This window comes from Astatotilapia calliptera, chromosome 15 (assembly GCF_900246225.1).
Source record: "Astatotilapia calliptera chromosome 15, fAstCal1.2, whole genome shotgun sequence".
Taxonomy (NCBI): domain Eukaryota; kingdom Metazoa; phylum Chordata; class Actinopteri; order Cichliformes; family Cichlidae; genus Astatotilapia; species Astatotilapia calliptera.
The window spans coordinates 13,392,831-13,415,510 of NC_039316.1; the positions used below are offsets into that span (position 1 = coordinate 13,392,831).

The 22,680-nt window shown below is 42.7% G+C and overlaps 1 protein-coding gene across 1 annotated transcript in view; it reads right to left on the minus strand.

Moving 5' to 3' along the window:
• Positions 1–22,680, minus strand: part of fut8b (fucosyltransferase 8b (alpha (1,6) fucosyltransferase)) — a 96,039-nt gene that overhangs the window by 72,257 nt on the left and 1,102 nt on the right. The gene's annotated exons all lie outside the window — the stretch shown is intronic.

Sequence of the window (22,680 nt, forward strand, 5' to 3'; positions counted from 1 at the left end):
AATAACAATTTGAATGCTTTTGCTGACAAATAACTCCCAGCCAGTAGTAGAGGAGCAATCTCAACCAAGTTTTTATCCTTAAATTTATGAAATATCTAAAATAATGGCCTAATATTTAAGAGCCCTTAAATAAGTCAAATTACATTTTTTTGGTGCATTTTATGGTTTATTTTGCTCCATGCTTTATTACGTATTTCTGTTTTTTTAACTAAAAAGAAATTATCTGTTGCAGTATTTAGCAACAGATTTTAGGATGCAGATAAATTTGGTGGCACAGTCTACAAAAGGAAAGTATGTACCAGATCAAAACGCGTCTTGCAGAAGCCAAATCTGAACAATGACCTCATACTACAGGACCCTGCAGAACAGCAGGACATAGTTAAGAAGCACACAGCCACATGATGTCAACCTGCATAACATCTATCCACTTCACATTAGGGAGGAGCACTTATTATGAATGTGCAAGGTTACAGTACGAGGAGGAACTTGTCCCTACCCCCATGTTTTATTTAATGAGCCTGGGGTTGGCTTGATTTGATTTGCATGTGCTTATTACAGAATCACGCAGAAACATTGCTCATGCCCACACACTCCCCAATATAGTGACATTTTGATTCCATTTTTTGCTTGGCTTGCCTGTCAGTGTATGCGAGCAGAAGGACCGTGACTCAATTTTCCACTGAGGAGTCTGCCGCTGCTGCCATTTGTATGCACTTTCACATCAAGGGCAGAAGTTCTGCTGCTCAAAGTGCATGTGAGCATATGCGCGCGTGTGATCTGAGGTGTGTCGTTTGAAGCCGAGTGTGCGTGGAAGAGTTAGCTCTCTTGTGAGGGACAGCTCTGAAGAGAATAGTGCTGATGTGGTCCCTCTAACCGACAACAACCAAAGAATACCAAGTGAGGAGACGGCGGGATACGAACTACATGAAAAGGCCTAAAAATCTGCAGCCAGTTAGTGCAGGTCTTTGATAAAAGAAAAAGAAAGGGGGAGGAAAAAAAAAAAAAAGGACGAAGACATAAAAATTCTCATGTCTCTTTCGTCTTTTAATCTGAAAATGACATGGATGCTCATACCATACTTGGCAATTAACAACCCCCGGGGCAGAAACGTGTCTCAATTTTGATGATGTCAGTGCTTTGCAGTGAGGGACAGGTCAGCGCCAGCGCCACGGACATCAGAAGCCTGTAGCTCTGCGGCGAGATGTCAGCCCAGCTAGAGCCATCGCCGTGTGATGAGGCCTGGACAGCCGCGCACGGGGGCCAAATGTGACAAGGCAAGCAGAAACGGGGATGATTCAACCCTGCAGTAAGGACGGAGACAGGGAGGGAGAGCAAAATGCAAGGAGAGGGGGAGACGGTTGTGGGAGGATGGGTACACAGAGCACATGGCGAGGAAGACTAAAAGGGGATGAAAAAGAACAGGGGGAATGGGCGGCAGGAGAGATGATCATGATGGGGATTTTTTAAAAAAAATTGGGAGTTTATAATACACAGCACAAAAGAATTCACTTGGGGGGTGAAAGGAGGAATGTATTAACAGAACAGTGTTGAGTGAATGAAGCACGTTAATGAAAAGGGGTGCTGCTGAGCATGGAGAGCAAATGGGAATACATCTTTTGAATAGCTGAGGCTTGTAGCAATAATGAGAGAAAGGTGTGATGATGGGAACCAAATTAAAGGATTAACACGTGGCTTGAATCAAGGTTGATAAATGGAGACCAGGAACAAGTCAAACACATGGCAGTATGACCAGAAGTTCCCCCAATGATGCTAAATGACCCTCCCCCCCACTCCCACATGTACCCACTGGTAAAGTACACACTATCCAACCTGCTCGGGCATAGCTGTGGCATACTGTAAGAAACAAACATGTGGTTCTCCTGCAGGACTCCCCCAGTGAATCTGAGCTGCTGTATGAATGTGAAACAGGGCATTGCAAAACAAGTGCGCACATCCTCTGCAGACTTTCACTGAATAATTTAATGATCTGTGTTTAAAAAAAAAAGAAGAAAGAAAGAAAAAAATTCAAGTCAGTTTTTCCTGTTTTTGTGTTGCTGACATATCCAGCAAATTCAATCTTTGGACCATTTATAAAAGCTGTTTCATTTTCGCCTACAAGATAAATATAGTGAGTGCCTGGTGGGTCTTTCCCATGACTAAAGCTTCTGCACCAGGAACCTGCTAGTCATTCTTCCCATTTTTGCTGTGCAAATTTACATGATTCTCTATCTCTGTTTGTTTTTTTTACTTCCTTATTGCGAAAATGCAAATCTAGAATTTGACTGAAAAAAGGAAGAGTTACGCTGTGTTCACACCGAACGCGATGGACGCGAATAAAACGCCCCAAACGCCCCTAATTTGACGCGTGTACATTCGCGTCTCAACGCGTGTCCAAGAAAAATCCATCGCGCGTCAAAATATCATATTTTGACGCGCGTGAACCGGAAATGTGGGAGGAATGTGGGAGGGAGTTGTGCCAGACTGGTATCTTTGCAAGATGGCAGCTATCGAGCTAGCGCTTGAAGAGAGAGTCTCCCTTCTCTATGTACTGTGGAGAGCAGAGCAGCGGCGTAAAAGACGTCCTCGCCGTACCTGGGTCCATCAGGTCCTCCAGAGGCATGAGCAGTTTGGTGAGTTTCACCACTTGCTCCAGGAGCTGCGCCTGGATGACGGCCGATTCCAGCGCTATCACCGTCGGCCAGTTTGAGGACCTGCTTTCCCTCGTCGGTCCCAGCATCGCCCGCTTAAACACCAACTACAGGCGCTCAATCCCACCTGCAGAGCGCCTGTCCGTCTGCCTGAGGTTAGTAAAACTATTTAATACGGTAGTCCTTTATTGATATCTGTGCTAATATGCTAATCCATCCAGTTATACACTGCTAACATGGATGTGCTATGCTAACAGTGAATGCTCTCGGTGTTTACTGAAAGCAAACTGTGGTACAAAGACGACTGTTTATAATATTTCTAGTGATACTCAGAAGCTCTCATCAAGTCCCGATTTAATTCGATTTATGCTGTTATCAGTGTTTGAATGATAGCATGGCTGTGGTGTCACATCAATGTATGCGCTCGGTGTTTGCTGATATCAAACTGTAGCATTAGCACCACTGAGTTAACCTTGTAGTGATACTCACTCCTTTTTATTTAGACCTGGTTTAATTCTGGGATAGTTGAATATTTGTATATAATCCCTGCAGCTGTCAGACTCTATAGCAGGGGTCACAGCCTTTATTAAAACAGAGTTAGATAAAACTGAACAGTTTGGTTCATCTCTAGTTACATGGTTCTATCTTGATAAGCTGTCTTATCACAGATTAATTTCTCAAAAATATTAATGATTTAAGCAAGGAAAGGGCTACATGTCAACACACAACTCTTTATTTCTATTAATGTCTCACTTCATTCCTACCTGATTGACATGTTTAGGAATTATGAGTGATTGGCTCACTGTAGTGAAAGTTGCTACCAATCAAATTATGATATGTTAAAGTTAAAACAAAACACAACTGTTTTAGATATTATCTAATATACATTTTGTAATTATCCTTATAATTACAAAATGTTTTATGTAAGATTTAAGTTTTGTGATTTATATCTGACATCACAAAAGTATTTTGGAATTTGAATAATGTATTTTGTAACTGCAGTACACATAATACTGATTTTGAACAATTTTGTCCAGGTTCCTTGTCACCGGGGACTCCTTCAGGACCATCGCGTTCAGTTTCAGAGTCGGTGTGTCCACGGTGAGCCAGATCACCCCCCAGGCAGCGACGTCCATCTGGGACTGTCTAGTGGACGACTTCATGGCTGTGCCTTCACCTGGAGACTGGCGCTCCATCACAGAGGGATTCCAGGAGCGCTGGAACTTTCCTCTGTGCTGTGCAGCTCTGGATGGGAAGCACATCCAGACAAAGGCACCCCATATATCATATAGGAGACACACACATTGATATACACTAAATATTCATTTCATTTCTTTTTTGTGGTGCCCAAATTGATGCACCTGCTTGATTTTGTTTAAACAATTATTGCACACTTTCTGTAAATCCAGTAAACTTCTTTTCACTTCTCAAATATCACTGTGTGTGTCTCCTGTATGATATTTAACTGACATTTTTTATTGTAACAACCAACGATTTATACAGGACAATGATGGCTATTAACAAGGTTGCCCAAACTTCTGCATCCCACTGTATCAGTATATTTTGTCATTAGTATAATATGAAATAAATTCTACATGTGTCAAGTTGTGTGCCAACATTTGCTGTGTAGTAGAACTGAGACATTAGTCATTATAAACATTTATTTGAAATAATATTAAAAGTCTCAAACAGAAAAACATTAAACATAAATATATAAAATATAAGAATTTACAGAGAGACAGGAATAAAAAGGACCAGCTGCTCTCCAGAGCAGGAACAAGGCTGAGGAGGAAATGCTCCATTGGAGACTGGTGTGGCCTCTTCAGGGACTCCAGGATGGCCAGCTCCACCGCCGATGGACCGTCCTGGGACCCGTCCCTCATCTGCCTCGGAGCCGTCCTCCTCTGTGGGCCTGTAAAACAGCACAAAACACAAAGAAATGAGAAGGCTGCTACTAGATTTTAATTTCAACATTGAAAAAAGAACAAAAACAATAACAGGATATAATCAGATTGGTTGTAGATATTTAGTAAAGGTGATCACAAGGGAATCCCACCGACTAAAAAGGTATCAGTGCTTGCTGTACATATCTGTGGGTGCAGCAGCAGGAGCTCAGGGACTGGGGATGCTCTGCTGCAGAATCAGTTGGTTCTATCAATACAGTATTAAATGTTAACAGGTTGGATATAATAATCGTAGAGTAGACAGTGGTCCCTCATTTATTGCAGGGGTTCTCAGAATAACTAGCCCCTGGTCACAGTTCTCACAATTGATTCTCAAAGTGCAAACCTTTGTAGATTGCAAAACGTAAAAGTATTATTATGCCGCGGTTTGTCTTCATCTGCCCGCCACTTTCGTGCGCCTTTTTCCCTCACGGTGCAGGTGTCTATTTCCGAATGAGGCTCATAGTTATGGGTGTTTTTGTGCTGTTTTTTCTATTGGACGCGATGGTTATCAAAACCAAACGTGATAAATTTGGCAAGCGCAGGAGATTTGTCAATCAGGCTGCAGAATGCAATGCTGTACTGTGCAATAAAAAATCAGCGAAAAAGCAAAGCAGTGACGGATGAACAGCGGGACCACTGTGTACTGTTTATTAATAAACAATAAAATATATTCCTAAATGACAACATGCATAAAAGCAGAACGGTATTTGTACGTAAGTGGGAAAATAGCGGTGGCTTGCTAGCTTTTGTGCGGCTTCCCCGGGTCAGTGAAAACTTTCAAAAGAGAAATGAATGAACTTACCAGGTTGCCCGATCTCTTCACATATCTTCCTCCAAGCTCGGTCCTTTTTATTCCTGTCTCGGTACTGAAAGCAGCTGGTGTTGTACAGCTCCGAGTTGTTTGCTACCGCATTGATTAGCCTTCCCCTCCATTGAAGTATGAAAGGCTTTGGCTGGATCTGCCCCTTTGACCTAGGTAACAGCCACGTCACCAGGCTCCTGATTGGTTGTCGCGGCGCGATTTGACGCTGGAGTTCAGATTTTTCCAACTCGAGCGGTAGACGCGAAACGCGCGTATGCACAAAGTGCAACACAAAAACTCACGCGCGTGGTTTTATTCGCGCGTCAAACGCGCCTGACGCGCTACACTGACGCGCGTTTCACGCGTTTTGGCGTTTTCGCGACGCAAATCTGCTTCCGAATTTTCGCGGGACCCGCAATCGCGCGTCATCGCGCCTTTCCATTGACTTTACATGTAAACCTGACGCTCTATTCGCGTCCATCGCGTTCGGTGTGAACACAGCGTAACTGCCAGATGCTGAATTGCATGATGGTCCTTATCCTGCCAGGTCCCTAGTGTGATGTCCAACTTTAGACAACGTCCCAGCTTGATTCTCCAGAGACTTTTCCCAGACTTCATGTGCTAAAAAGGCCAAAAAGACACCACACCTGTTTCAAGTAATTCAAGATGAGACTAAGTAATTATAACTATAAAAAATAAATAGAAAAGAGACTGACAAAATGACTGGTGAGGCATCAGTGGTGATAGGGATGCTACACCTGTCTGCTGTGATGATGAGATAGCTAAGAGCTAAAGCAAAGCCATTAATTTACTGGTCGATCTACGTTCCAACCCTCACCTATGACCACATTAGATTGTAGACCAGCAGAAATGAGCTTCTTCCAAAAGCTCTCCCTACGAGAAAGGAAGAAAAGCTCAATCAGGATAACGAAACATCAAGTTGAAGTTGAAGTGGTTTAGCCATCTGACCAGGAAACCTCCGGCTAAGTTACGCGTTTCTGGGCTTGCCCCACCACAAGGTTGTGTAATGACATAATGATGCTCTTGTATTGTCTTGTGTTTTGAATCCAGCACATCTCTCTACTTTACAGCAGTGTTTTCACCCAAACTGCTTAAGCAAAATAATGGAGAGTCATAACAAAGTTTATGTATCCTTCCTCATGTGGAAATATCTTTAATGGTAAGCAGCAGCAGCAGCAATTTTTTTTTACTTTGGTGGAGGCTGCAGCCAACAGGGACTGCCAGTGGCTTTTGTGAGATGGGGTCAAAAACACCCTCTAGTGTGGGTCTAACTCTAGCAGATGGCGCAAGCCCCACCCACACCCACCCCATTTATTTATCTATTTGGTTTTCAGTTGGATTAAAATTAAACACACAAAGGAAATGGCCCTAAGTAAATAGTGGCCACAGTAATCAAAGTTATCAAATCAAAATGACATTATCCCTATCCACAGTCATTCGTTTACATATATAAACTTTAAAGGTTTTCTGGCTCGTGGCTTTCTCAGAATTAAGCTTTTCAACAGAAACAAAGTGTTTTGTAGCTTTGACCTTTTCAGTATATTTCACTTTGCAATTCACTTTGGAAGTAAGTGCCAGAAATCCCTAAACTGTAATTGCTACAAGATTGTGTGCAAAACATTTTTCTCTTCATTTGCAATTTTGTACTTTGCTAAAGGGAGCAGGGGCTGGAAGGACACGGGGAGTGTCATGTGAGCAGAAGGCGTGGAGCCGACTCCAATGGCCATCTGGAAAGTTGGTGGGAGCTCAGGATCTGACAGGGAGCGCAGACTGTCACCTCATATCCACACCTGAGCTCATGCCAGTGTCTGCCTTCATGTGTGCGGAAAGAGAGAAAGAGACGGATCGAGTACAAGCAACGTTACAGTTATCAGGAGGCCATGATGAGTTTGTGTGACTCTACATATCTGTCAGCAACCCGTGTTTATATAACGGGCCGTGAGAAATAAAGGAAGCGCAGGGGGACAGATGGAGAGAAAATGAGATATTGTAAGTGTGTCAGAGCATATTGACAGGGGCATCCCTTAACAGAACTGCTGGTCCTTTGATATTAATCACATGACCTGAGCCTTTTGCATTCACATGCCACAGAAAATTATGAAGAGGCTGACAAATATGATGAAAGACATGAAATGAAAATATTAATGTAGCAGGAGACAGAAAAATCCACAGCGAGAAACAAACAAACCAAAAAAAAAGCAACGTTTTTAAACTCATGGCCACGGAATTAAATGAAATCAATGCTTTACGGAAAAAGGGAAGTGAACAGAAAACCAGCTACAATCCTTCACCACCTTTATTCTAGGGCAGTGGCCCCTCTCAGGCAGAGCTAACTGCCTCTAAAGCCAGTGGCAAACCTACTGTAAAATTTATTTCAGTGCTTTCTCAAAGACACAAAGAGACATTTTAAGGCTAGAGAAAGAAAACAAAGCTCCGTGGTGGCACTGGAGTTCAGTGTGGACGGGCAGGAAGACTGCCTGGAGCAAGTCCTTTGCAAACAAGTCTTCACTAAACGACTGCTGACTGTGTAATCCTGATGGGGCATCTCAGATTTACTCAAATTTCACATTAGCAGTTATTTATTAACTTATTTGCATTTATCCTTTATTTGACTGACTTAGAAACATTAATTACACCTTCATTTAACTGGTTGTCTCTAAGGTTAAGATGCAGCTCTATAAAAAGAGGAGCTGTTATGCTTTTTCTTTATTTATTTGTTTACAACTCTTGGCTTTATACGATGTGCATGAGCAGAGACTGAACGTACAGGAGCACCACCTACCCATTACTTAAATCTTCTGGTTGCAAAGGAAAGCCAATCAGCCTTAATGGGAGCAGGAAGGAAGCTGAAACGGCTTTGTCCAGGAAGTGGATTAACTGAGGGGCTGCACAAAGACCCTGCATGAGGTAAATAAGGATTACTTTTAAACCGCAAAGCTACTCTTACAGGGCCCAGGAATAAAGTTATGAACATAATAGGTCCCGTTTGCAGAGAGGCTTACAGCTCCAGCGTTTTCATCGTCTTTCCAGCATCCAGTAGTCAGCTTTTTCAAAGCGTATCATTTACGGCATTAGCTTGATAAAAGGGTATCCTCACCTTTTCAGCATCCCCTCATATAGTGATTCATTCCGCTGTTCTTTTACCCAACTGTGTTTTAACTGTGTGCCTGACTTGACCTGTTTCCATTAGTGTAGTAGAGCTGGAAAAAGATGTTCCTAAACAATGAAATATCTCATAGCTCCAGTTTAGAGCCTTTAGTTTATTTGTTCTTTTTTTATTTGGACAGACTTACATTCCAAAACTCAAAGATTTAAACTGAAAGCTTACAAAACTGTTATTTTAATTCTTATTCAGCTTAATCAGTTGACGATTTAAACCTCTCTTTTTCCAGTTTCCCAGAGTTATGTTGACCAATGCTTTAGACCGCACATGAACAAGCAATGCAAAGCTGCATGCTGTGAGTGTACACAAATTTGCCCGCTGTGCACTGGTCCCCTGCTTCTCCTTCTGGCAAGTTTGACTGATGCCATTACACCACTGCCTTAAGCCTGGTTAGAGCAGGTCTGACACAGTCTGGGTCTAGTGCTTCTTGCAGTGTAGCCACCATAGTAGGTCAATGCACAAACTAACACAATCATGGACGAAAAAAAAAACAAAACACTAGTATGCATACAAAACATCCACACTGTGGCCCCCTTGGCTATATACGTCCTCTTTCTCTGCCTCCAATATAATATATGTTGTTTGTTTGCTGGATCTGTGCTAGCCAGCAGCATTACCCTGATGCAGCCAAGCGTAGACTGCACTGGACACACACTATGTCAACGGCAGTAAGCAAACAGAGCACTGCACTGCCAGAGATGTGGAGCAACAAATCTATACCTTTCACAGAATGGGAGGCTGCGGATGGAGGGGGGTGGGGGTAGAGGGTATCCAGCTACAGTATATGATAGAATTTGATAAACAGCAAGGGTCGGGAGGTAGGTCAGCACACCATTTAGTTATTCTGACAATTTTGATCCATTGTGCGCTGGGATGAAGCACTGGGTGTCGCCTGAGATGAGAAGGCTTTAAAAAAAAAAAAAAAGTAAAAAGAAAGAGCTGGCAGGAAGTATAAAACAAACAGAGACAGTCTTTTACTGCAGGAGATGAGAGGAGATAAAGCACATCAGAGGGAGCGTTTGCTTTATCAGAATGCAAAAAGAAACCAGGAGGAGAAACACACTCCCTCTAGAGAGTTTGGAAGACGGAAAGGGCAACACGGAGGTGTAGAGCTGTGTTTAAAAAAGAAAATTAAAGAATAACACTTTTGACTTATTCTGAGATTTCAGCATTAGTAATGACAAGTGTGTGTGTGTGTGTGTGTGTGTGGCTTATGTGGACTTTACTGTATGCAATAGTCTTCATCTCAGCGAGGGAGGTTTGGGACTCAGTAGGGGGGAACTAAGGCCTTTTCTTTAATTAACAGTTCAATTATCAGGCAGCTAATGGCTTTGTAAATATAATGGGTTAATAACTCCGCAAGCACGATCAATCATCTGATTTTCACTTTTTGAAGCAAGAGAAAGTTCTAAATTTGGAATGCACATGTGCAGTAGTACATTTTGTGTGTGTGTGTGTGTGTGTGTGTGTGTGTGTCTCTGCTGTTATAATAATGAAGAAAGTGGAGCAGCAGTCATTCCTCAGATGGGTTTTCCATTTGAGTTTAGGAAAAACTGAGCTAGTATCAGCTCTGCAAAGTTACTGCCGGCAGCTCGTTGACTGTAGGTTAAGAGTCTCAAATGAAGAAGAAAATCTATACAGTGTAACGGGCAAAATGATTGTGTATGGGGGAAATATTTTAAACAGTCTTTATATCCTAAAGGTAAGTTGAATCAATTTCACTTCACAGTAACTGAATGTACAGTGGCTTCATTCTGATGTATTTAAAAATGTGGTGTGTGTGTTTGTGGGCATGAGCCCAATGAGGCAGAAAGGGTGCCAGTAGCCTTTGAGGAAGGAGCATGTGTCCAGCATCCACCACTGTTGTTCTGGGTCACAGATGTCACCTCCTCCAGCAGCCTACCTCATACCACTCGCCCTCCCCCACTGCTCAGCTCTATGTTGCAGGTGAACACAACGAGCCAGGAGTGTTAATCATTATTTAGATTATTTAGGAAAAAAATGGGTCAAAGAATGGTCGCAAAACTTCGTCAGATTTAATATGAGAAATGTTATGCAGAGCTACTGGCTATGTTATGTTGCCATGGTCTTGCCAAGTGAAAGTTAAACTGAATTAAACACTGTTGGCTCCTGGGTTTAAGAACCAGCTAATCAGAATGGGGGAAAGCTTGGCAAAGGGATAACACACTTAGATCGTTTCAGCCGCAGGAAACGTGTGAAACCAGCATCCCACAAAATAAAAAGGACAAAGAAGGGTGTGTGTGTGTGTGTGTGTGTGGCAAAAGCATATAGAGTCCTGCTAATCGTAAAAAGGAGCTTCCTTTTAATGGTGTGGTCATCTTTTTGAGAGGGCCTGAAATTATTTTTGCACGGCTCACCATTTGTTTGCTTGAGACGCTGAGAATGGTTTACCACAGGAATCCTCCATGGGGATTGTTGCGTGTACATCATTCTCTCCATCTCTCTCGCTCTCACTCATACGCACACATTAAATGTGTCCACCCACACATCGCTGACATTTCTTTTCGGAGTGTCTTTAAATTACCACGCGTATTAGTGAAGCACTGCAAAGACCTCTTTTTATTATTCTTCCTAATCTCGTGCGCTTACGAGGTCAGCGGCTGCCCCCGCTCCCCCATATGTCTTTCCTCTCCCCTTCACTCCTCCGCCTCTCTCCCAGCTCCCCTCTGCCAGCAGGCACAGACAAGTGGTTACACCCAATCTCCCATGGGAGCCCCTTCTGCAGTGCACCGGCAGATTAGGAAAGGACATCATAGCGTGCTCCTGTTACATGCCTGCCTCCTCTCCCTACACTTGCCACCAGCCGCCCACTTTCTCCCAGCTGTGACTCACTTCTCACAAATCCAGCCAGGCATTTCTGCATGCCATTTTGAATGTTATATTAATGTTACATGGGTGTAATTTGAATTAGTTTGAATATTTTTTCACATTTGCAGGTTAGACTTTGGTGTCTGCTAGGTTACGACTTCCAACAAAGATTAAAACTGTCAGCGTGCTCGAGCAGGAATTGAAACAGCCATCGCCTCCAACAATTTTTGTAACATTCTGAAACAAACTGAGCATTTGAATAGCACGCTCCCTTCATGTAGACAGGCATTTAAAAACAAAACAAAAAAAAAAACACTCTGGTGAGGTATCCAAAGATTTTAAAAGTACAAAGAGTTTTAAATTTAGTCTCTGTACCAACTTTTTTCGCACCTCTGAAAGGTCTAAACACTTTTAAATTGTTGGCAGGGCAAATATTAACTAGTTCGTTTGAAGCATATTGAACCACGTGCTTTCACACACAATTTATTTCTGGAGCGAGCAGAAGGAGGTGCATTTTAAGAATAATTGGTTAAGGAAACAATCGGTAGATAAGAGTTTTGTTTTTTTTTTGAAAAATGGGTCAAAGGAAGACAGAGCATCAACTTGAGCAATGAGTTATTTGTGAGTGCGTTGGAGGTGCAGAGCAAGTGTAGGGGCAGGGCTGCCTGAAAGTTACAAGCATTGACACATCAGAAAAGAGATTAGGAAACTTTATTTAATGTGATATCAAATTGTATACAGCACTGTGCAAAAATCTTGCACTGGCCCTCATTTCTTAATACTTCTAATGAGGAGGATGACATGGGCCGTTTTTTCACTCATTTTCAATTCAGTCCATATACGTGACCATGTTCAAAAGAATGTGCCCCCCCTTTTGTTCAGCCACTTAACACTAACTTAATAAACACTAAAGCACAGCAGCAAGGCGCCCAACTCAGGGGATAAAGATTAACTTAGCAAGAGAATTGATGATTTCTTTAGACACTTTGTTACTAGCAGTCTGTCGCAAAGAGCTGTTAGCTGAAAACTTGAAATGGTGTGCAGTGTACCCTTTACAAAATTTGAGGTAGCAGGACAAAAAGAAGAAGTAGCATGCCTACATCACGTAAACAGTATTTGAAAGTCATTTCTTTGAGAACTACACCTGACACAGCACCACAGAGATGCATCTGGGCCTTGCGTTGATTCACCGCTGAACCTCCTGAGAAAGGAGGGTGCAGGGTAGATTTAAAGAAACTATTCTACAACTGGAATGAAAATCTGCGTCAATTGAGGGATGAATGTAAATTTAAATTTTTTTGTTCCAGTTGTTATCAAGGGGGAGGAGGAGGAGGCCCCGGGGCAGACCCAGGACACGCTGGAGAGATTATATCTCTCGGCTGGCCTGGGAACGCCTTGGTATTCCCCCGGATAAGCTGGAGGAGGTGGCTGGGGAGAGGGAGGTCTGGGCCTCTTTGCTTAGGCTGCTGCCCCCGCGACCCGGCCTCGGATAAAGCGGATGAAGATGGATGGATGGAAGTTGTTATCAATATGTAGGGGAAGAGTCATGCGAAGCCTGGAAGAAAAAAGCTTGCCCAAGAATGTTTAGGCACCAATTCCATAGTAAAATATAAAAAAAATGACAGGAGGCTCAATATTTTTGCACGTACTGTAGCTATAAACTGCATTGTTTCATCCTTTATCTTATCTGAAAACATATCGATTTATCTTCAAAACCTAAGACCCAAGAACAGCATTAAATCCATTTTGGACAAACAATACTCTACAAGCTGCTTGGACAAAGCTAGCGGTTGTGTTTTCCTTTCTCTTGCTATAAATAGATAATCTTAATAACTCACATCCTAGGAGAGCAGGGCAGGATGAAGCCTAGTTAATGGACCCGAGTACTTGAATAGATGATGGAGATTCACATTTTTCCTCCCAACTTTGAAATGGTCAAAAATGATTAGGTAAAAATCATTTCTGTAAGAAACATCCAAAGGCGCTGAGAGAGTTCAAATAACTATGAGCGCAATGTGAGGGCCTATGATTCTAATCCCAGTTAAGACAAGCCTGGCAGGCGAGCCGACACAAAGGAGCTTGGTCCAGTGTTAGAGGAATTAAAGCAAAAGCCTCTTCTCTGTTGTTATGCTAATCCACAAGACAATGATTATCTGCAGGGCAACGTTGCCACGGTGATAAACATGGCTCAAGAGTGCCTCAATTAGGGCGCCAATTGCCAGAGGAGAGCAAAAAGTGAGTAAGGCGGATGATGCTGCCATGAAGGAACAAGAGACAGAGTGCATGAGGTCTTTTGTTATTTCAGTCGAGTGGATGGGTCAGCTTTCGATTGATGGGGTAGCTTACAGATGAACTTTGACCTTTACAGCTTGACCTTCGTCGGGCTTGTCCCTGTTCACGCTGTAAAGACCTGCTCGTTCACTAGGACAAGTAGTTCAAGAGGGGATATGTAAATCACCTCTCGAATCAAGGACACAACTATAGGGTAACACTATGACTCTCGAGTACACGCTCTGTGCAGTGCAAGTGGAGTGGCGAAAAATAAAAGGGCGTCCGGGGTTGCGGCTCTCTTCATTCATCCGCCGTTCGGGTGGCTGCAACTGTTTTCAGTTTTATTTAAACATCAAAAGTTGGAGGACAACCATAACACTTGATTCATCTATGAAAATCCTTCATTTACTCCACAAATCAAAGTGAGGAGGCAAAGCCCTTGCTAGGTGTTGAAAAGCTCCTCACTGAGTTGATGTGCCAACTTCAATTCTTTGCTGTTGTAACAAGATCAAAGTAAAGTTTAAAAAAAAGACAGAAAGAAAATCAGGCTGGGAGAGGCTGTTTTCTGTTTCTGGAGCAGCTCGTCACTCAGCTTTTTCACAGATGCATATTTGAAAATCTGGTCATGTGGTTGGCATCACACGAGTGTCTCCTCGATCCTCGTCAAAACTAGCTCTGGGCCACCGACGTAGACAAACAGAATGCATCCCCACTGCTTCAGAATACCTCCATCCTGTCTATTTGGTCTTGTGCTCCACTTTCCTGCCGTTTCTATGAGGAATGTTTCAAGTTTTGCCTTTTTTGATCCAGTCGGTCACTTGCTCTCTTTTGTCTTCTCTCCCCATCTGTCCTATACAGATCCAACTGCATAATAGGCCTTGGACTGCTGTGTCATCTCACTGAGTCCCCATTAGGGGCTCTTATATCTGACTGGCACGTTGTTATTACTCTCCCAGACCACAGCTAAAACTGAGAAATGGGTCTGCCAAGCAGGCCCTTTAAAGTCCACTGCACTGATAGCTCTGGCACTGAGGAGCAGTGGGGTTGTGGTGGGGATGGTACAGCGACAGCACATAAAGATGGGAAGAGTAGGAGGTGAGGCTATATGATGCAACACCTCTAGGGCAACATGACAAGAATGTCAGATGCAAATGGTCTCATGCTGGTTTACTAAGGGGCTTTGCCATAGGTGAATGCCAGTGCTGCCACTCTCACAAACACAGAGGAGAACTCAGTGGCATCAACGATCTTGCAGAGACAGCAAGATACAAAATTTAAAAGAAAAGTGCTGATGTGGGAAAGCAAAGGTGGCCTATGAACCTGACTCAGAGCTAAAGCACAGGTGCTGGATCTGGAGAATAGGTCCCGCAGGATTCACAGTCTTTCCCGGGTAAACAAACAGAGCAAGATGTTACAGCTGCAGTGTTTTTTTGTTGGGAGTTTTTTCTTTCTTTCTTTTTTTGAGAAATAACATCCTCCTCTCCAACAAGAACTAAAAAAATAAATAAATCAGAAATTAAAGCAAGTAGGAACCAAAGCTGGGACAAAGATACATGATGAGAGAGAAAATGAAAATGTTTGCTTTGTTCCTCTTTTCTTTCCGGCTATCAGAAATAAAATGAGCTTCCAACACACTTCTCCACATCAAAACCTTTAGTCTCAGGCTGGTTTCTTCCTCCAAGCAAACTGCTAATATATAGAAGTCTGGTTGATGTTACAGAAACACCAGAGAACACTTAACCTTGCACTGTAGCAGCCACTAGTTCAAGTTGTACCCGAGTAACAGAAAAGAAAGTGCGCTCTGCTGCAGCAGACTTCTACACTACGCTCAACAACAAATAACACAGGAAGATGTTTGTTCCTAAAACATTATTTTGTGAAGCAACTGTGAAGGAGTAACCTTACAGGAAAGATGTCAGTACATGCAAAAAAAAGACACATGTAAACCCCTCAGACACTGCTTTGTACCAAAAGTACAGCTTGATTCATTTGTACAGTTGCGGTTACCGTTTGCAAAAGAACATCTTTTTCACTTCTCCAATTATATATTTTAAGAGTGATGTGGAACTGAGAAAAAGAAAAAAAATCAATTTGCTCCTATTTGATGGATGGACAACTTGATGTAAATGATGTCTTGGGAATAAACACACACACTCATTTTTTGTACTGCAACCCACAAACAACTGGCATCTGCACTATACTTGGACTGGAAATTCATCCTGACACTGCTCTAATGCAAAGCCTGCAACATGAGCATTACAAATTAATTTTATAACTCAATCAATAAATGAAAGATTGGAAGTGAGACTTCTCTGGCACACAGTACTCCTTAATACCCAGAAATACCATTAACCAGCATGAGACTGGACATCAAGGAGGTCCCATGAGACACATTTCAACTATATACCAAAAGCAAAAGCTCCTGGAAATGTTTCAAGTTACATCTATTAAGCTAACTAATAAAACCTTGAATCCATTCTGCAAATGCATCGCAACTGCAGTATGCGTCAAACGCGCTGTTGTCCCCATTTTGCAGTGTTGCTCTCTTTTGTCTTTGGGCGAGCACGCTGCACAGGTATAATCATCGTGAGGAACACGCTGTAATCTCTTCTGAGAGACCCCAGTTTGTGGAATGAGCAAACATTTCTCTTTATCTGGAAAATTAACCCAAAAAAAAACTTCTGTCCACCACAATCAATACTGAGTTACTGTCTTTGAGGAACATCAGGACTGCAGTGCTTTAGGATAATTTGCTGACATCTTGCAGTCCTTCCAAAGATCAGATTTATGAGAGTAGCAGACAGACAAAATTAAAGAGAAAAAAAACGGACAGCACACCGATCTGGGCTGTGTTTGTTGATGTGATGTTATCTACCAGATACATAGTTGTGGAGGATGAGCAGACAGTGTTTGAATTCCAACAAATTCAATCTAGCTGTGTTTAAAATTTTAATAAAATTTGCACTTTGTACAAGTTTAAATCCAAGGAAACAACAATGCCGCTCGTTTGAACGTAAAAGCAGAAAGACGCTTCCAAGATGGGCTTTATACATAGAAACTGAACTAGGAGACGGCTGCTTATATCCACTTCAATTTGAATCTGTTAGACAGACCTTAATATGTTAGGTTTAAGGACTTAATTGGTTAAAGTATGTTAATGATTACAGATGAACGCACCTTTTGCTGTTCTCTAGTTAAGATTCAAGTCCTTCTTTGTTTAAAAAAAGAAAAATGCCATCTGACTTTTGGCTGGTGTCTTCAATTAAATCCACTAAAGGAAAGCACTAAAAGAGAGCTTTGAGAAAACAACAAAAAAATATATTTTATAAGATGCTCTCACAGCACTGAAAACCATCAATATGTGATGAACAATGCATTCCAGGAGTTATTCTGTGATTTTTATAATTACTATTTTGTTGTGCCCACTTTCCTTCAGCTTTCCACATCTAATTCTACTTCAGTTAGCGATTTCCTATATTTCCCAGAGTGCTTTTCAACAACCCCCAGTAAAAAGGCTCGACAAGCTCAATGGAGCAAGCTGTTTTATTCAGCTTAGGGAAACAGACAGTTCATATTTAGGAGGGAAACAGAGTGGGCATATCTGAGCTTTTAGGATCTTTTTTGGTGTATCGGTTCGTCAGTATGGGATGACTATATCATCACTAGTTTGAAAAATACAGACTAACGATCGTAATATAGAAATGCCCCATCGTTTTAGCCTTTTCAATTTAACTTTAACATACCGAGTGCATACTTGGTGTACTGAATACTACCTAAAAATTACAATCAGCTCTAAACTAACCAATATTACTCAGAAAACACCAAATATCTTTTAACTGCATTGTATGCAGGTCTCTCGAAGCTGGTTAAAATAAATAAATAAATAAATAAATCTGTGAGTCATCATTTACGGTACAGAGAAAGTGCAATCTAATATTTTCTTTTTTACGGTGAATGCTTGGGTCCGCAATGCCTGAATGCAAATTTTGCTGTATATTCACAGTGTGACTGCTGTCTGATTGCTACCCTGCTGTCTTCCAGAGCGCCATGCTGTGCCAGGTGACAAGCCTCCTACAACGGAAATCCAATCAGGCCAATCCTCTACGATCCCACTCAATCCTCTCAGCCGCCGCCCTACACCGACAACCATCAGTAACACACGCAGCAAATGTCACACACACTCATAGTGAACTCTGTGACAAATATAGAGATGGACAGATTCACATTAACCACCTCTTGTGAACTTGGCACACACATTGGGGGGCACGGTGCTAAACACGGCATCTCTTCAAGCTACAATGGCCACACAGTGTGGCTGACCCTGCATTCTGACCTCTCAATGGAGGTTACAGAGATGAATTTCTCCCTTAAGGATCAATAGTGCGACTGCAAAAATCCCCAAACACTCTCCCCATCAAGGCAAATAAACCCTTCAGGAAGCAGAACTGGCAACAGTGACACAAATAGGCCCCCTGCCTGGGAGAACGATAATGCACGCCTTTCATCACAGTCCAGGTCCCACTTTCACAGGAGCCTGGGGTTGAACCCTCTCCGGACCTGCATAGAGGTCACATGCAGGCCATCCAATACTGGCTAGTACCATTGGATACCACTGGCTAAATGGAGGACATTCAGCAGTCCTTGTGTGCTGCTGGGAATTTTCGTTTGATGCTGAAAACAGAATAATATCCACAACCCCCGTGCACGCCTGTCACACAACCTTTTTACCCAAGTGTGGGAAATGCACCCATTCTGTCAGATGAGCTCATAGTCGTGTTCTTTTCTACCCTGTGTGTGTGTGTGCGCGTGTGTGCGCGTGTGTGTGTGTGTGTGTGTGTGTTGTGGAGGGCCTGTGCATTCTGTGTTCGAATGAATGCGAATTATTGTCACTGTGATCCTAATGTCCAGCATCTGGCTCTCTGACTCTGTTTTTTTAAAGCAGGGGTGAGGTGGGCAATCTGAGCATTTGTGCTTCAAGCTACACAGCTGCCCCAGTTACTGAGACTCTCTTCCCTCCTAATTTTCCATCCATACCCATCTGCCTCTTCTTTACTCCAAAATATCTGTCCCGTTCAGCCTTGGATGACACTAGTGACGACTTGTACTTTCTGGAATCTCCTGTGCTCAAAACATTCCTTAGAGTCTGTTAATTTTAGATCTTGTTTTAACTTAGACAGTGTAGGGTCCATAAAAACAACACAGCACAGTAAACTTGTCAGATGGCAAAGAATTTTTAGCATCTCTGAATCCCTCCAGCCCTCCATGCCTGTGCTGATCCTGGCCTGAGCTGTGGACTCAGAGGGGTTAACAAGGCTGTTTGATGGGCCATGGGCACTGAGCATCAGGGGTTTTGTGGGTAGATGGGTGGTTTCAGCTGTCTGTGTCCCACAGTGAATCCCTGAGCAACTTGTGATGAGCTAAAAATTCCCACTGTGTCTCATACCCATATGAATTCAGTTCCACAAGCAGAAAAGGCACCGCTTGCATTCTACTTGTCTTCGTGTGATGCTTACACAAAGATACAAAACTAGAATACATACATATATTACATAGAAAGACATAAATTAATGCAAAGGCACGTGGGAGAGTGTGCAGCAAGGGGGACTTAAGTGCCTCCTACTGAAAAGCAGAAGAAACAGGGGAAGGAGGAAATTTAAAAGCTGCAAGTGGATGGGTACATGCCTATTTATGGATGGCTCCAATGAGCCGAGAAGAAATGTCGTAAGACCCACTTCCCACCTCAGACTGCTGCAGCAATAACTCCCCAAGAAAAAGCAAAAGCAAGCCTACACAAGGGAGTGTGCACGCACAAGTACACATTCTCAGTGATGCGGGTGAACTGCAGGCTGGGCAGCCTCCCTGCAGGGCCAAACAGAGAGGGGGCAGCATACTCTTCTAGGGGGAGCCCTGGTCCGAATGTCTGACTGGTCACAACAAAAGTAACAGGAACAGGGTACACTCAGAGCTATCCCTCAACCCCAGTGCATGTTCTAACATCCTCCAACCCCACCCGAGATAGATGTAGCAAAGACATGTGATCCATCTCCACTCCCTACACAAATCAAATCTGATGGCACATGGCTATCGGCTCAAGCTCCTATTGCGCCTGTCTGACTGAATTCCTATTCCAAACTTCTTCTTCTATCCTGTCCTTAGATATTCAAGCGAGTAAAGATGGGAAGACAAACAACAAGACATTTAGACAGGCAGACAGCAGGGCAGGCCTTCCAGGGCCCTTTTTCTTCTTCTGCTGGCGGAGAATGCTATCAGCCTGGATCAGGCTAGCCTACTCAAGCTGAGCTTCAGCAACCTCACGGGCCAGCCCGCTTTTCACCATGGAAACCTGCCCTATACTCGCCTTGTGATTGGCTCATGCAATCACTAGACAGTCACTCTGTCTTACAATACGGATAATAATGGCCCTCCAGCAGGATGACAGCAGGAGAAGAGTGATGCAGAAAGGTCTTTTTCCTACCGATTTTGCCCTTTAGAAATGCTGCATTCTGCAGGTGCACAAAAAGTACAATACCTGAATGCTGCTCAGCTCGTTTCTTCTACAGATCCTAGCCAAACCCACAAAACACAGTCCCAACAAACTCATTAACATCTTAATATGTTAGTGATTATTTTCTCATCTCCATAAGGACGTTTTCAAATCCTAGAGGGCAAAAGAGAGATAAAACAAACCCCAAACAACCCCTCTAATATGAAAAATGCCAGCCAAATGCCAGCACTAGTCATACAGCAATTGCTCACTGAACCGCATTCATGAACCAGCTATTCTTTATCTCTTCTATCTTTACAGACCAAGCTCCTGATAATACGGCTCAAAAATGGGTATGTGTCCATGTTTCCATACATAATCATTTCCGCCTTTTTCTTCCCAAAAGCAGGGACAACAAAAGCAAAAGCGTCTTTTCAATGGCCTCTGCTCTATTTACAGTACATTGTCTGGAATTCGAATACCCAGCACAGAGATTAACAATACCAACAAATCAATGCTTGCGGATGAGCCTCTTTTGGTAACATTGTTACTGCATCTCCCTACAAGCACTGCCATGTCTTGCATAGCCTCTTCACTTCAGTTGTTCTTTGTGTTTATAGCATGAAGCCCCAAAACTGGGAGCATGTCTTCAAAATGTGCTGTTTGTTTCCTCCACAGCACAATTCAGCCTTCTCATCCGTCTGACATTTTTAGAGAGGGGAAAAAGAAAAAAAAAAGGATATATCTGGGACAACAGGGGGAGAAAGGGGATGTATACACAGCACCCCGAAGCCAACATCAAGCATTATACACACACAAACTGTACACTAAGCCAAAACACTGTGATGCTTGAAATTAGAATGGCTTTTCATGCAAACAGAGGCGCTTGCTGTGCAGGTGACAGGCTGGTGCTGCAGAAAGAATTGAAATGAAAAACAAATCCTATTTTAAATAAAAACACCACTTGGCAGGGACTCGCTGCGCTAAGCCAAACAGAGGAACGGTGCTCGCCACGTGACAAACGTGCACACGTTAAATACACCTATTAAATGAGTCGCCGCCCATTTTTGCTCATCGCCCCGCATCCAACCTCTTTGCCAGAGCAACAGTAATATGTTTAATGAAGTCATTAGTCAAAAAAAATGAAGACAGACAGCGGCATGAGGCACTGAAGGTGGAAGCGCAAAGGGCAGAGACAGAGGCAGGGAAACAAAAGGGGAATGGGGGGGGAATGGATCAGCTGAAGTGTACTTCTCTGGAAAGCACATTCTCCTGCATTATAGATGCAGTATCATGCGTGCCAGCAGCTACATAGCTGCAAATGTAATATGTGTCTATTCTAATAAACCCAACAAACAGAAGGAACACAATCAGGGGTGGCATTTTACAAAAAAAAAGTTCAAACATGCCAAGTAAATTTTCAGGGTAACTGCATGTGAGCGTTATCACTACTGCTTGATCTAAGCGCTTCACCCAAATAAGACACCCGCGAATGAACTACTCTAATGAAATTATTAATACTTGGCTGGTATAAATGGGTCCACCCATGGCTATGCCCATTCATTCCTCAAATGGCAAAGCCCAGATCAAAGCAAATTGTTGCCAAAGCGTGAGTCACAGTTGCTTTTATGTAAAATAATTGCCCCCTGACAGTTTAAAGCAACTCAAATATAACCACGCGTCTATCTGAAGCAGCACAGTGGCTGCCACTGGAATCCAAGACCGAGCTCCCCTGCCGTGGCATAGACTGCTGTCCCAGCAATATATACAGCTGTTTACTTATTCATGAATGGATTAGGGCTACTAACTCAATCAATCTGCTTCCAGTTACCAAGGCTGACTTTATTAGATAACATTAATGATGAATTAGTTGTCCATAGGTGTTGTATTTCTCCCTTGTCAGCAAATATAATTCAAATGGGAGCACAAGGGATATGGGCAGCAAATGGATCAACACTCTGGGGATGATTGTGGCACTATACAACATTACAGACTAATAAATTATAGTCGGGCCATATGCCATTGAAGAAAGAAAAATCACTTGTGTGCTTCATGGAGATGAGATATGTCTTGTAATATCTGCTCCAGACATTAAGTGATATGAAATAATAAAGTCAAGCAAAAAAAAAAGAAAAAAAAGAAAGAGAGCCATCCTTTACAAATCGATTTTTATGAAAAAGAAATAAGATACCGCACTTATAATCTGTCTTATGGAACACAATTAAACAAGAGCCTTTCACTATGCTTCTTTCTGACATGCTTTGATTTTAGCTAGAGCTCTGACATCATCGCAGTATTACAGCCATTCATATACCAAGAGCTTTTGCTGCCTAAGTTGTACATTTATCACGAGCTATTTGGTGGTCCTCACATCACTATGAAGGAATACATCTTCTAATGGGTGCTCCTGCTGGGAGCTGAACCTCAGGCCTTACCAGCCCTGACGGTCCAGATTCTTATCAGTGGAACTACACCACACACAAAACACATACTTCCTCCGTGCGTGTGGGCGATGC